General features: G+C 44.8%; 1 protein-coding gene across 2 annotated transcripts in view; it reads right to left on the bottom strand.

Moving 5' to 3' along the window:
• FGGY (FGGY carbohydrate kinase domain containing) overlaps positions 1-10,012 on the bottom strand; it is a 312,982-nt gene extending 302,970 nt beyond the window's left edge. Inside the window, exon 1 of one of the 2 annotated variants that reach the window (XR_012905874.2) lies at positions 9,990-10,012. The gene's annotated coding sequence lies outside the window, so the exon portion shown is untranslated. The remainder of the gene's footprint in view (positions 1-9,989) is intronic. The other variant, XM_089780444.1, reaches the window with a different exon arrangement.
• Between the last annotated feature and the right edge of the window lie 5,207 nt (positions 10,013-15,219).

Here is a 15,219-nt window from a genome sequence, read left to right as displayed (position 1 = left end):
AGAAGAAAACAAAGCCTTCATAACATTGAGCCGAAACTTTCTCTGACAGTGTGGTAAATCCAGAATAACCCAGGGGTTAGCACTGCCAATTCCAGGCTCTCCCCTTTTTTTCTTCTAGGGTGGCTGGGCCTTTTCTTCTGCTTCCCTGCCCATAGTCTTTCCCCCAGTCCTCCTGGGAACATTCTCAACAATATACTTCCACTCAAAGCGAAGCCCTGCCCAGAATGCAAGCCTCCTGAGGCAGCAATCTCCCTGTGGCCTTTCAGAGAAGCAGAGTGCTTATTTGTTCACAGCGGCCCTTGGTGCTATGGGTTTCTTATCTGGATCACGCTGACCCATTTATTACCGGTTTTTGTCAGTTGCAGTGTGCTCAGCACAGCACAAGATAAAAGATGATTCCAGAAGGGAGGGACTTGGTTTCACTGATGAAACAGGAGTGAGGACAGATATGGCAGGCGGGAGGGGTGTTGTGTGTGGATCAGGGAAATCTAGATGGGAAGATTGCAGTAAGCTAGGGAGAGGATGGGACAAGCCCCAAGACACGTAGATTCAGAAAACAAAACCACATGGGACACAGACTTAAATCTGGAAGGATAGATAACTAATTCTAGATGGACTTCATAGATACTCTACCCCAGATGTAAACTAGAGGCTTACACAGCAAGATGTGCTGTTTAGAACATACTGTACGCCAACCAGTTTGGCTAAAGCAGGGATCAGAGCCAACACTATGTGCTGGAGCTGCAGAGTACTGAATGTTCATTCAATACACATGGTTATGGAATGCATACATGCTAGGACAAAGTGCTTCTCAGAGCTTATATGACCTTGGACAGCAATATCCTCTTAGATCCGAGGATTTTTCTATTAGGAAATGTAAGTATTGTATAAGTAACAGAATTAGGGCAAGAGTACAGCTGGTCCACATGCTGTTCCCGATGCAAAATTCTGCACTATGCCATGCCAGACAAAACTCAGAGTCTGAAGACGTCAATTTTTTTTTTAATTCCATGAGTGCTCATGTGTCTCTTTCTGCCCTGCTGCTCTCTAGGGCTGAGCTGGCATTAGAAAGTCCCTCAAGACTCCTTTATGAATGCTGTCAACTGGCAGTGCCCCTCCAGCTTCCCTGGAAATGCGAAGCTGGCTGCAGCCTCAAGGAAATCCACCAGGAAAGACATCAAATCCCTTACCTCCAATGAAGGCATTTCCCCATCACGCGAGGCCAACAAGGTCCCAAGCAGGTCAGCTTGGAACTTCAGTAAGGGCCTGCCAATGCTGGTGTCATTTTTTAAAATTTCTTGCTTTATTGGATCTTCACTTATCAAACTTGGGTACCACAAAATTTTTCCAGGTAGGAGGAAAGGCAGTTTAGGGAACCAAACAATTTGCATTGTTGACCTTCATGCCTGACTCCGAGAGGCATTTGATTTGGATTAATGGCTGTACGTGTACGTTCAGGGAAACTCTACATTGTTCGAGCCAGTTGTATGGGACGAGAGTACAAAGAGGAGCCCGACTCAGTGTTTTAGGTTCTGGCATCCAGCAAGCCACAGGGTTTGAAAAGAGAGCCAAGTCAATTGCCTAGCTTGGCTGTACGAACCAAAACACAAGCCCAGCCACTGGAAGTGATTATATGCACATGAAAAGAAAAATATATAAAATGATACATACAGTTCTTGTAACCTCCAAGAATTGACGCCAGAATATCTTCACTGGCTTGGGCCTTCCCTGGCTCAGCCTCAGTGCACACAGAGCAGAGCTGGGGCTCATGCTGAGGTTTTCATCAGATTAACCCCTCTGCAGAGGTCATAGGGTCTACTTTCATAGGGCTCTAAGACCAAATTCCTCTGTAAGCCCCTAGGGATACTATGTTCTAGCAGACTGCTATTTGAATACATGATTGCATTCAAATAGCAAATACCCTTAAAGCTGGTATAGAAGATGCTATCACTGCTCATGGAAGAAAGAAGTAAATTGAATTTAAGTAAGATTAGAAATCTCAGGGAAGTATTTACAAGAGACTCACAATGATGCCAATTCAGATATTTCTTGGGGGAGGGAGGCAAATTCTGGTTCCCACTTTCCCCATGCTGATAGGGTTCCCGGGTCTTCCTTAGCTAGAGAGTCTCCCCTTTGTCTAGCCCACCTAGTATTAAGCTGGTGATGCTTGGAGTCAAGCAGTTGGCAAAATATCCTGCACTCCACACAGGAACAGACTTCCAGTAGGCCAATTCATTTGACCCAGCCAACCAGGCCCAGCCAAAGAGTTTGCGGGGCCCAAGGCGGCATGTTGTGGTTGGCTGCACCGCGTGGCCGGGTGGCCAGGGCAGCGAGCGAGCAGCTGGGCGGGTGGGCACTGGGCAGCATGGGGCCCTGAAGGTGCGGGGCTCAAGGCAACCACCTTTCTCGCCTTGCCTTAAGGTTGGGCCTGCAGCCAATCCTCCATCTGAATGGAGTCAAATTTTGGTAGTGCTGCAGCTACACAACAAGGCTCTGAATCGCTCCAGCAGCAGAGGTGCTAATTTAGTATGGAAACACAGCTGGAAAATTATTTTGCCATGGGCCCTGCAACCCAGCTCTCTAATGTGTGGAATTTGGGGCATATAGAAGAGCTTTGCTTTCCCCCAGCTTCCATCACTGCTTCTAAAATTGTGCATCCTGCACAGACAAGCAAAGAAAGGTCAGAATCTACATGTGATCCACTGACAAGGGGGTTTGCCCTAAAAATGTGGGCCTTTAGCTCTTTAAAAACAAATTGGAAGCCTCTCCTCTGCATCCATTTACTTAATTACATTTAATTAGGAAGTTTAGACCTCAACGGACAATTGTGTCACTTTATAAAATCAACAAAAAAATTAAATATGAGCATTTCTTGGAGCAAAACTTGATGTTAATAAAGTACTTTTCAGTGCGAATATTTGATCCCTTTGGTAGTGACTTGCCATTGCCCAGAGATCAGGAAGATCTGTTGTGCCCAATTTGTTACATTTTACATTATTAAAATGCAGAGCCACATAAAATCGCTTTAGAAAGTGCTTCAGTATTGGCTTTATTATTTTACTACATTTTAGGACAGTAATGGGGCTTTTTAAAAATCATATCTGACAATGTGATGATCTGAGTATTTGGTAGGAGGGTTTCTTTTTTTTAAGACACCTGTGTAAAATACCCACATTGGAGCATCCACTTACAAAACAAATAAGTTTGATTCAATAATCAAGGTGCAGTTGACAGAAAACAGATCCAAACTATGCACATTCCATTCCAACTATGGAATCCACAATGATTATTAAAAGTGAAATTTTCACATCTGAGAAAAAAAAAACACGTGGGTTTTCAAAAAAACCCCATGGGTACTTTTGAAGTATTGCATTTCACTCAGCATGGCCAGCAGGTGAAATGAAATGAATCACTTTCACTTTCTGATCAGAGTCCTTTTAATGAATCTCTGTCCCAAGGTGGTGACAAATTTCAAGTGGTGGCTTTCCTGTCCTGCAAGGAAATGCAAGACGAAATCCGAAATTTTCATTTTAAAACCTTCATCATGACATTGCCACAGTATTAATATGTGAAACATTTTTATTTTTGGCAAAACCCAAACATTGGCTATTAAATCACTGATGATGACCCTTGCAGACCTCTGTTTTTCAAATGTAAGACTGCCTAGAGTACAAAAAGGGTTCCGAAAGGATAGTGAAAGGTGCTAGGTCAGATCAACAGCTGGTGACAATCAGCATAGCGCCATAGATTTACACCATTTGATGTAGCCCAGAATTTTTCCTGGTTTTGCTAGGTTTTCTCTGCAAAACCATATGAACTTAGTAGCACCTACAAATCCCAACTGAGACTGGACCCCATTCTGCCAGGTTCTGTACATGCACATAATAAGAAACAGCCTTTGTCCGGAAGCGCATTCATTCTAATACATGACAGACAAAGGCGTGGGAGAAACAAAGCATGACCATACCCTTTTCACAGATGTGGAATCTAAGGTAGGGAGAGATTAGGGGCTTTGTTTTCAAAGTGTCTGAGCACCTGTAAACCATAGGTGGCTTGTGGAGCAAGTTCCTCACACTCATCCTACAACAGTAGCTTCTTTCCCAGGGAGCTGGGCCTGCCTCCCTGCTCTCACCTCTTCCAGATTTAGAGGAGCAGAGCTGCATAAACCAGAGCCATTCCCCACATCACCTTGCCCCCTTCCTGATCTGGGTGCCAGCAGGCCAAGTCTCGAGCTCTCCCTTCCCTACCTGCCATCAGGAACCGATTATTTCCCCTCACACACACTCTCTTTACCCTTCTCCCAGGACTGTCACAATGAACCTCATCCTCTACTCTGTACTGTTCCAGCTCCAGCTCCATCTTAACCCACTCCCAGGAAGCCCCTCGACAGGTCCTTCTTACTCATCTGCTGGGGTTCGTGGATATCACTGCGCGCCTTCCTCTGTGACCTGCTCCAGACATGGTTCTCCAGCCTTCCTGCCCAGTGGAGCCTCCTGCAACCACACTTTTCAGACTTCAGCCTTCCCAGAAACCACTGCTTCGGAGACCGTGCTTCTTCTGGAACTGAGGAGTCTAGCTCCAGCTACTGGGATTCCAGCACACAGGTAGGGACTTCTTAGCTCCACAGCCTGACCTGCCCTGTTCCTGGCTTTTTAAACTTGGACACAGGACTTCACTGGCCAAACAGGGCATGTGTGGAAGAAGTGTGGTGGCTCAGAAAATGGCAAGCCAAGATTGGTTGGGGGGTTGAACCCCCTGTAGCCCTAGCCACCTACATCTTCAGAGCCCACTGCTGTCATCTGGAATTATAGGTACTCCACACATCTGAAAATCAAACCCTAAACCTCTGTTCAGTTTAGAAAAGAGGACACTGAGGGGGGATATGATAGAGGTCTATAAAATCATGAGTGGTGTGGAGAGGGCTGATAAAGAAAAGTTATTTATTAGTTCCCATAATAGAAGAACTAGAGGACACCAAATGAAATTAATGAGTAGCAGGTTTAAAACTAATAAAAGAAAGTTCTTCTTCACACAGCGTGTAGTCAACCTGTGGAACTCCTTGCCAGAGGAGGCTGTGAAGGCTAGGACTATAATAGAGTTTAAAGAGAAGCTGGATAAATTCATGGAGGTTAGGTCCATAAAAGGCTATTAGCCAGGGGATAAAATGGTGTCCTTGACCTCTGTTTGTCAGAGGCTGGAGAGGGATGGCAGGAGACAAATCGCTTGATCATTGTCTTCGGTCCACCCTCTCTGGGGTACCTGGTGCTGGCCACTGTCGGTAGACAGGATACTGGGCTAGATGGACCTTTGGTCTTACCCAGTACGGCCGTTCTTATGTTCTAATGTTAAATGACCTGCCCAGCTTCACACAACACAAGCGCCAGCTTCCTCCTCTCCCTGGGAATGCTCAATCCCCACTCAGCACCAGGGTCTGCCTCCACTCCAGACTTTCCTCCCAAGACTCCACCCAAGACCCACCTCTTCCTGCTCCTCCTCCACACCCATCCTCTCTCTTCCCACTCAGTTCTGCTCCTTCCTCAAGTATACCCCATTCCTGCTCCTCCACCTCATCTTCTAGCACCTCCTACATGCCACTAAAGAGTTGCTCATAGCAGGCAGGAGACCCTGTGTGTGTGTGGGAGGGGGGGATGCTGAATCCTGGTAGATATTAAGTGCCTGCTAATTATTTTGCATGGGTTCTCCAAGGGTGGAACACCTATGGAGACGGCCCTTATATAATGCAGGAAATTTATGGCAGAAACAAGAACTGAACCCAGATCTCCTAAATTCAGCTGAGTGTAGGATAGCTCTTCAGTTCTAGATAAGCTAATTTTGCTATGTATGTTGCTCATGCCTCCCCAATAGCTAAGTGTATACAGGGCCGGCTTTAGGAAGTGCAGGGCCCAATTCAAACAGTTTCGACGGGGCCCCGACAGCCAGGATGTTTTTGTTGGGCAAACAAAAACAAAACAAAAAACAAAAACAAAAACCCACTGCATACAAAAAAAAAGAGTTACAGCCCCTTTAAATCTCCAGCTACAAGGCAGAGTCATGTCCCACCAAGCCCCAGGGCCAACCCCACTTCCCACGGTGCAGGGAAACCCCTGCGTTCTTCTCACCCCTCCTGTGGGTCAGGGAAGCCACCGCACTCCTCCTCTGGGGCCGCCGCCCCCTCCTGCAGCGTTCCCGGCACGCCAGCAGACTTCCGGCTTTAGGGCGTGGGACCCTCTTAGGCACGGGTCCTGATTCGGGGGAATTGGTCGAATTGGCCTAAAGCAGGCCCTAAATGTACAATCCCTTGGCTGTGCAGTTGGTCATGTCCAAAGGCAGATATCACTGTTCAAAAGTGAACACACTTTCTTGCTTCTCATTAGACCAGTGCAGGAACTGGAATTTCCATTTTTGTGAGAAATGCCGCACTAAGGATTCTCTTCCGAATCAAAACAAAATAAAAAACCCTCCCTGAAAGGTTTCATTTCATTTAAAATCTTTTATTTTTAAACTAATTTTTTTAATAAGTCTGTTTGAAATGAAAAAAATAAAACAGAATGTTCCTTTCTGAATGTGTCAAAACTGAATTTGACCTAATAAAATGTTGTTGTAATCTCCAGGTGCCCACCATTTGTTTCAGTGTTAATGAAAAGGCATTTTCTGATGGAAAAGCATTAACCTGGAAAACGCTAAACGAGCCTGAGATCCCACATCCCTGATACAGCTCTGCCTCTAAGAGCAGTACCTGAACCATGCACACAGTGTAGTATGCCAAGCCTAGAGAAGGTGTATTATGTTCACCTTTCACTCTGAATTTTCTGATTTTACTGATGTGTATCAGAAACCTAATTTTTTAAAAATAATCTCAGTTTTAGTGAGTCATTTGATCTGTGAGAATATTTTACTACATTTTGTAAACAGTGGTTTACAGTCTGGTTTGCATGTAAGAGCTAGTAAAGATACACCTCCAGCTACTGGTTTTACACTTCCTTTCTCTTTCTCACTCACAGCCTTACCTATAAGAGCAGGAACTGCATAGCTTTGGAAACCAAAGCACTTTCAGGTGTCCCACCTCACTCTCTAAACCCGAGCGATTTCTAAACTAGCCCCTGGGGGTGAGCTACTCTCTCTTCTAGGTCTGAGTGAACAGCAAACCAGTATGGTGTCAAATACCAGTCTCACTTACACATGTGGCATTTAATGATGGACCATTCCTGACAGGCCCAGGTGCTGGAATTAGGAGTGCTGCCACACCCATTGCTTGACATTCTTTCCATCATAGACAGTGTTTACAGTTTGGTTCCATCGCTCTCAGCACCCCCACAATACTAATTGTTCCACCAGCCCTGTTGATGGGGCAGATTCTGCCCTCCTAATTCACTCGTGCGAAAAGCGCCACTGAAAGTAGCAGGACGGCGTGTAGAGTAAGGTGCGACTCAGTGCAAGTGTAGGTGGATCATGGTAGAAACTACTCAACAACATCTAGGTTCAAACAGACACTGAAAACTTTAAATACCTATCTAAAGCATCACATTCCTGTTTTGATTCCACCTCGCTGAGCGGTAAATCATGCCAGAATTGGCTTTGTATAATTGCCGATACATTTCATTGAAAGAGTCCAGCTGGATCGGGACCATCCTTAGGATTTATGGGGGCCTACACAGTACTATTAAACTGATGCCCCTATGTCTAATGGCAGCCTGGGAAGGACAATGATACTTTAGAGATGTGAATTTATCATCTTCAGCAACACAGGAATGAAATATTTTTTTAAACAAAATTTCAACAGTCGACTAACGCAGTAAATTCAGAAACTGTCAGTATATACCTGGGGTTGGCAAATGCCTGATAAGTAATTTCATTACCGTGTGAATGGCTCTTTCACAGGTTTGGTGTTCTGCTAACAGGTCTGTCAGGCTTTTTCACTTGTAAGTTAACTAGACCCTCTCCAGAGGAAGCAGATCCACAGAACAGGCAAAGGCGGCGGCAGATGGGTGGACAATAAGATCCAGTGGTGCCTCACATTTTTGGGTGCCCTACCCCAGTGATTCCCAACCACTTTTTTTATACTGCAAACCAGCAAACTCATTCAAAAACTTTTGGCACATGGTCACATGTTCTTTTGCATTGCATCTGTAGGCACACAATGAATAACCCACCACTTCCGCAAGTTTGCCCGCTTTATGAGGGTCATCCCTCCCGCCTCATTCCTTTCACTTCAGGAACATCCCCACAGCCCCTGGACACTGGCCCCCAAGCTGTCCCCACCCTCACCTCCAGCCCCTCAGCACTGCCTAGGGCGAGCCCAACCCCTGCCTCACTCTGCCCCAGCTATTGGCACCAACGTGTGCCCAGCTGCCTGGCCCATGGCCCCACACTGTCACTTATCAGCAAAGGCATCCACTCCTGGCTTTCAGCTCCTCAGCTGTCCTCTCTTGAGTGAGACACATCTCTCTCCCTTCTGACTAGAATATTCTCTACTTGGACAGTTCCCTTGATTTCACTGTGTCATCCCCTGGCAGCGAATTTGCCTTGGACACCTGCTAGCTTTCTCGTCAGAAACAGGTAGCAATGCGATAACAGATGTAAGTTATACCACACATTTCTTTAACAGCAAGTCTACTTTATTCTTAAGGCATAATGCACTATAAGGAAAACATGAAAACCAATAAAAGAACGTACACATGGGCTAATTAACTTACCAGAGGGTCATTCCAATTCTCACATGGGCTCTGGCAGGTGAAGGTTTTTAATACCTCTCCTCCTGCTTCCCCCACAGAAACACACACACCTACAGAAGCAACCTTGTTCATCACAGCTTCAGCTCCAAACAAGCACACTCATAACTTGCTCAGTACCCTCTGTATGCAGTTCAGGGAACTCTGAATGGGAGCTTTCAGGAGAAGGTAGTTAGTATATAAAGACATCTCTTTCTAGGTCAGTGGTGGGCAACCTGCAGCCTGTGGACCACATATAGCCCACTGGGGTTCGATGTGTGGCCCATGAGACATTTTGTTTACTGTTGCCCACTGTTGCCAGATTTCCGTCCATGCAGTTTTTTCCCTAGCAGTGTTACTAAAAATGACATGCACATAAAGCAAAGGTACATGGAGCGAGGTGTGTGCTGATGGCAGTCTAGGAGCCATGCACTTCTTCTGCATCCAGTCAAAGTGCCTATATGATTCGATTGGCACAACCTGCAAATTCTAGGTATGCACACACACTTAGCAAAAACTACTCTATTCTGGGAGAACGTCTTGGTTATGACAATCTTGCGGCCCGCTGAAATGAAGGAAGGCCACTTATATGGCCCACTCACTAGCCTAGGTTGCCCATCGCTGTTCTAGGACATATCTCCAAAAAGTTGGCTTTGTAGGGGGAGAATTTGCATTGCTTTCACCTCAGGCTATTTCCTAGGAAATCCACTTCATGCCTATTGTTCTAAAAAGACCTTGGAACTTCTTTATACCTTCCAGAGACTGTATTAATCTTGTCTTTGTGCTAAAGAAGTTCTGCACAAGCACGCAACGGTACATAAGCATTTCCATTTTAATACAATGAACTTTCAATAAAGTTATTCTTAAACCCAGATACTGTTTGTTCAGGATCTTGTCAATACTTCAGTATCACTGCTGCTTAATCTATTCTTTATCCTATTAAAAAGTGCCATTGACACTTGAGCAAAGCTCCTCCTCTTCAGTCTGCCAACTTGTTTAGAATAGACCATCTGATCCACTAACACTTGACTGATGGAGAATGGGCATGATGATGTCAGCATACTGGGTATGAGGCTGATCTTTCACCTATTTACATTGCTCTAGTCCCACTCTCTTTAGTGGAGTTACTCCGGAGTTACTTTGGTGTACATGGGACCAATCAACATTACACCTTGTTGAGCTCTTTGCACCTGAGTAAAATTCAGTTCAAACATAAACATTCTTAGACTGAAAACTGTTCAGGGCAGGGGCTGTTCTTCGTATTTTATGTTTGTACATTACCTTGCACAATCAGTCTGGCATCTTTTGGTGTAACTGCAATAGAAATAAAAAATATCATAAGAATTCTGATTTGGCAGCATTTGATGACCACTTTGCAAAAGTGTGCATGAGCATGTGAAGTACAGTGAAAGCTTTGTTATCCGGCACTCATGGGGAATGGAGGGTTGCTGGGTAATTGAATTTGCTGGATAACAAAGCTTATTGTTCTGCCCTTGCCCCTACTAATAGATCTGGCTCCCAGCAGCTCAAGGCAGGCTGAGTGGGAAGGAGGTGCCTGGTGATGATGTCAGCTGTCAGCACCAGTCATCAGAAGCCCCGCACTGGTGGGCTGGACAGGCATGAGTCAGGTTTGTGTACCTGAAGGCATGGCAAGGGTGCCATTTTTGGGGGGCTGGATAGACAGTAGCCCACACCCCAAAGTTTGAACCCCTGGATTTCATACTTGAGGTCTGCTTAAAGCCCATGTCTTGACTCCAGTGACAGTTCTTAAATGCCACAGAGTTTGAGCTGCTTGCAGCTTTCCCTTTAGAGCAGGGAGTTTGTTATAAAAAGAGGAAGGTGGGGTGATTAAGACTAACAAAAGGCTGGGTATTCAAGCAATTGCAGGATCACTAGATCATCATGAAAACATTGCCGGGTCCTCCACTTAAAAGATGGGGGGGGGGAGGAGCAGAAATGAGTGTTGTGCTGCTGGAATTTGCATTTGGACCTCTGCTGTTAAACTTCTCATAAATGTTCTTGAAAAGGGAGTAAACAGTAATCCAAAGCTGACTGCAAAGAGTTACAAAGGGATATCACAAAACTGGGTGATTGGGCAACATAAGGGCCAATGGAATTCAGTGTTGATAAATGCAAAGTAATGTACATGGGAAAATATAATCCTAACTATAGATACAAAAGTTATGGGTTCTAAAATATCTGTTACCACTCAAAAAAGCTAATAGAATACTGGGAATCATTAGGAAAGAAATAGACAATAAGACAAAATACCATATTGCTCTATATAAAGTCATTGTACACCCACATCTTGAATACTGTATGTAGATCTGGTCACCCAGTCTACAAAAGTTATATTAGATTTGGAAAAGGTACAGAAAGGGCAACAGAAATTCATATAAGAGGAGATTAACAAGACTGAAACTTTTTAGCTTGGGAAAAAAATGTCAGTGGAGGGATACATTAGAGGTCTAGAAAATTATGAATGGTGTGGAAAAATAGAATAAGGAAATATTATTCATTCCTTCACTAATAACACAAGAAGATGACCCAATTAAATCTATAGGCAACAGATTTAAAACACAGAAAAGAAGCAACAAGAGATGGATCGTGATGATTACCTCTTCTGTTTATTCCTTCTGAATTATCTGGCATTGGCCACTCTTGGAAGACAGGATACAGAGCTAGAGGGACCATTGGTCTGACCCAGTATGGCTGTTCTGATGTTCTTCTATAAAGCTGAAATGTATCTGCCCCCTGCTGTAATCCACTAGACCCCACTCCTCTTCCAGAGCTGAAATAGAGCCCAGGAATCCTGATGGGGATTCTCTCTCTCTCTCGCTCTCTCTCTCTCTCTATATATATATATAGAACTAGTAACAAAGTAAGAATATATATTAACATTTTAAGGGTAAACAGTGTCCCATAAGTGACTTGCCTCAAGATGTCAGAATATGCTAGTGTCAGAGCTAAGTGGGTCTAATATTTAATTAATTTTCTTTATTTTATATAGGAATTAGATATAGTGCTCCTGTCAACTAACTGCTAAGTTGCCTGCCAAAAAAGTAGAGTTTTCCTGTGCCTTAATATCCCCTGGATAGAGATGGTGTGTGTGTGGGGAGGAAGGGCGCATGGGGTTGGTTGGTGCGCCCCCCCCTCCGCCATTTGGTGCTTGGCTTCTACTGAGCATGCTCAGTAACACTGCTGAAGCCTCTGTCCTCAGTCTGTTCCCCTCTTGCTCTCTGCCCCCACCCATCCCCTTGCCATTCTGGCATGCACAGGTCCCTGAGACACGGCAAAGTTGTAGCTGGGGGCAATGCCAGTTAAAGTTTTCTGGTTAAGTGAGTACTGGATAACAAAGCTTTCTCTGTGTACTACCTTGGAAAAGTAGGCCTAACATATATAAATACACTGAGAGATTCTCAAGAAACATTTCTAACATTCATATTATTTTTCAATTCAGCAAAAAGCTACTGGAACTCTATAAGCTTTATTGTATGGATATGGCAACTCGTGTGATTTCTTGAAGATTTCATACAAAATCTAATTTATATGAGAAGTGTTTTAGTGAATGTGCTTTGCCTGTCTAAACAGAAATATTATAGTAACCACTTAAAAGGTAATTGATAAATGCATAAAATTACTGCCGTTCAAACTGCAAATCAGTTAGCAAAATCCAATGAAAGTTAAAACGTTTTATTGCATTAAAGACATAAATGCATAAATTTACACTGAATAGCAACGAGACATTTGGCAGTTTTCCATTGTATTTACTTAAAGGTGATAATGCCTTTAAAAAGCACTTGAAGCAGAATCTTCATTGAGCTCTACTAAACCTGTATACATTTATTAGCACAAGCTTTTAGGCTGTCTCTCCCCTGAAGCAAAGCCTTTTTAATTTCTGGAAGTTAAAAACAAGACAGTAATAATACATCATTTGGAGACACCAGAGAGGGGTTGATGGGAGAGCTATGTTAACATGGCATTTCTGCACTACAGGAGTGGTTCTACAGCCGCTACTCCAGAAATTCTAGGCCTTTAGCTTTTATGTAATTAATTAAAACAGACTGAAAAAACTTTAGGAATGTCCACAATATTTTCATCGAAACGTTAATGAAAAATGGAAGTGTTAGTGCTTTTTGAAAAAAATCTCTAGTTTCTACACTAGTTGTAGGGTGACTGTATTTTCCCAAGTGAAAATGGCACCCCGCATGGGGATGGCTTGATCTGCCTGGCATCACTGCTCCCCTCCCCACCTCAAACATTTCTCCTGGGCCCCCAGAAGGAAGCACACCTCACTTTTTTGGAAAAACTGGATTTTGTCCCATTTGCTCTTGACAACTGAGGTCAGGAGAAGGGTGGTGAAGCACAACTGCAGTTGGCCTGAGCCTCCTCTGGGCAGATAGGAGGGGGCTTGGGCCTTCAGCCAGCTCAGGGCTCCTCCAGATGAGGTAGGTGGGCTCTTAGGGTCCCTCCGGGAGTGAGGAAGCTCAGGACACGGGGCAGAGCTGTGGGCTAGTCTCCTCCACAGGGAGCGCCACCCATCTCCCCTGGAGACAAACTCTCAGTATTGCCAAAAAAGTCAGCATGTCTGGAACTGGGCTTAACCAGAGGGCTGTCCTGGCCAAAATGAGACATAGGTATTGTCATCTTAAGGTTAATGAACTAGGGGGCTATGTCTACACAACAGCGTTATTTCAGAATAACTGGTGTTATTCCAAAATAACAAAGAGTGTGTCTACACAGCAAGCCATTATTTCGAAATAATGTTGAGATGGAGGATTTCTTACTCAGACTCCTGTAACTCTCATTTCACAAGGAGTAAGGGAAGTCAAAGGAAGAGTGTTCTTTCTTCAACTCCCTGCTGTTTACAGAGCCAAAAGCCGAGTTAAGCTATTTCGACTTAAGCTACGCAACTGACGTAGCTCAAGTTGTAGAGTTTAATTCAGCTTTTGCCCTGCTGTGTAGACATGCCCTCGGGAACTTGGCACCTGTGAGGAGACAGTTACCAGCAGAAAATAGGCTGCCACAGTCTCTCTGAAGAGACAGGAAACCACAGCTGCACACCCTTCGTCCAGAGCTTACCAGAGAACTTGCTCATAAGGGCAGAGTTGTCCTGTCCATAGCGAGTGAGTGGGCAGGGATGTGTGGAGGGAGGCAAACCCTGCTGCTGCCACACTAGGCCCCCCATAATCCCCAGGCTGTATTGCTGAGGAAAGGGGGGAAGCAGGTAGAGCCGGGGCAAGGGTTGGAGAGGGAAGGGGCAGGGCCTGCAGTGGAAAGGGGGTTGCCCTGGTCCTGGATCAGGGTCACTGAGTGGTGTTTGCACCAGGCCCTGCACCCCCCTTGGAACAGCCCTGCACCTCTCCCCATCTCCCCTTGGGACAGCTCTGCATAAGAGAAGCATATCTGGTTCTTAATTAATTAATTATATACCAGTAAATTCCCCAGGGCACAGTAAGAGATGTACTTTGAGATGTTTGGGGTGTAGCCTGCATTAGGAGCTAAATCTTTCTTATGAGATAGAAGAGGTTACAGAAACCAAAGAGGATGAGAAAGGCTTTTGGCTGATTTTGATTAGTAAAATCCAGGTTCTCTCAATCATGGGCATTCCAGACCCCGACAGATAAGCCTTGCACCAACCATAGTTCCTCTGACTTGCCAGCACCAAATTCAGAAATTTTAAAATGTCCTCAAATGAAGGAGCCGAGCCTGCAAACGCATGCATGTATAATTTCACCTCTGTACAAAACCCCATTTGAGATAGTCATGTGCATGAAGCCGCACTTACTGGGGGGAGATCAGTCCAGAAATTCATCCCAGATCTGCTCAGATCTGTCTATTATAGCTCCTTTCACCACAGCATCTGAGCACGACTCAACTTCATTGAATAAAATGTTCGCAACACCCTTGCCTGAGAAGGAAGTACTGTTTTCCCTATTATTAGAGAAAGGGAACTAGGAAAGGGAGGGGTAGGTTTAATGACTAGCCCAAAGAGACACAGGAAGTCTGTGGTGAAGCTAAGAAGTGAATCCAAATAGTATGAAACCCAGTCCAGCATGGCTTTCACCACAACCTCATCAATTCTCTAGGGAAATGCAGGAAACCTTTCTATGAATGCAGAACAAGTTTCAAGTTGCTAAGCAAAAATGGAGCATTCCACTGTTCAGTGCTTACTGCAGATATTTCTCATGGTTCTAGTTCAGGGCGTGGAAAAATCAGGCTTTGCAGCTGGATCCAACCCACCATGCAGTTCTCTCAGGACTTCCCAGGTGATTAGCAGAGCTTGTATACAGCCTCTATCCGATTTACGAACCAGTTACAGACCAAGCAATTGGTCGTAACTCGGTTTGTTCGTAAGTCGGATCCCATTGAGTTACACGCAACCGCGCTGTTCATAAGCGCGGATCGCGTTCGTAACTCGGGGTCCACCATTTACGACAGCTTTGGTCATAACTGTGAACGGTCGTAAGTTGACCGTTCGCAACTCGGGGACCGGCTGTAGTTACAGCTG

Source organism: Pelodiscus sinensis, chromosome 9 (assembly GCF_052426305.1).
Source record: "Pelodiscus sinensis isolate ZL-2025 chromosome 9, ASM5242630v1, whole genome shotgun sequence".
Lineage (NCBI taxonomy): Eukaryota > Metazoa > Chordata > Testudines > Trionychidae > Pelodiscus > Pelodiscus sinensis.
The sequence above is the reverse complement of the archived record's forward strand: the minus strand, read 5'-3'. Positions and strand labels throughout refer to the sequence as shown.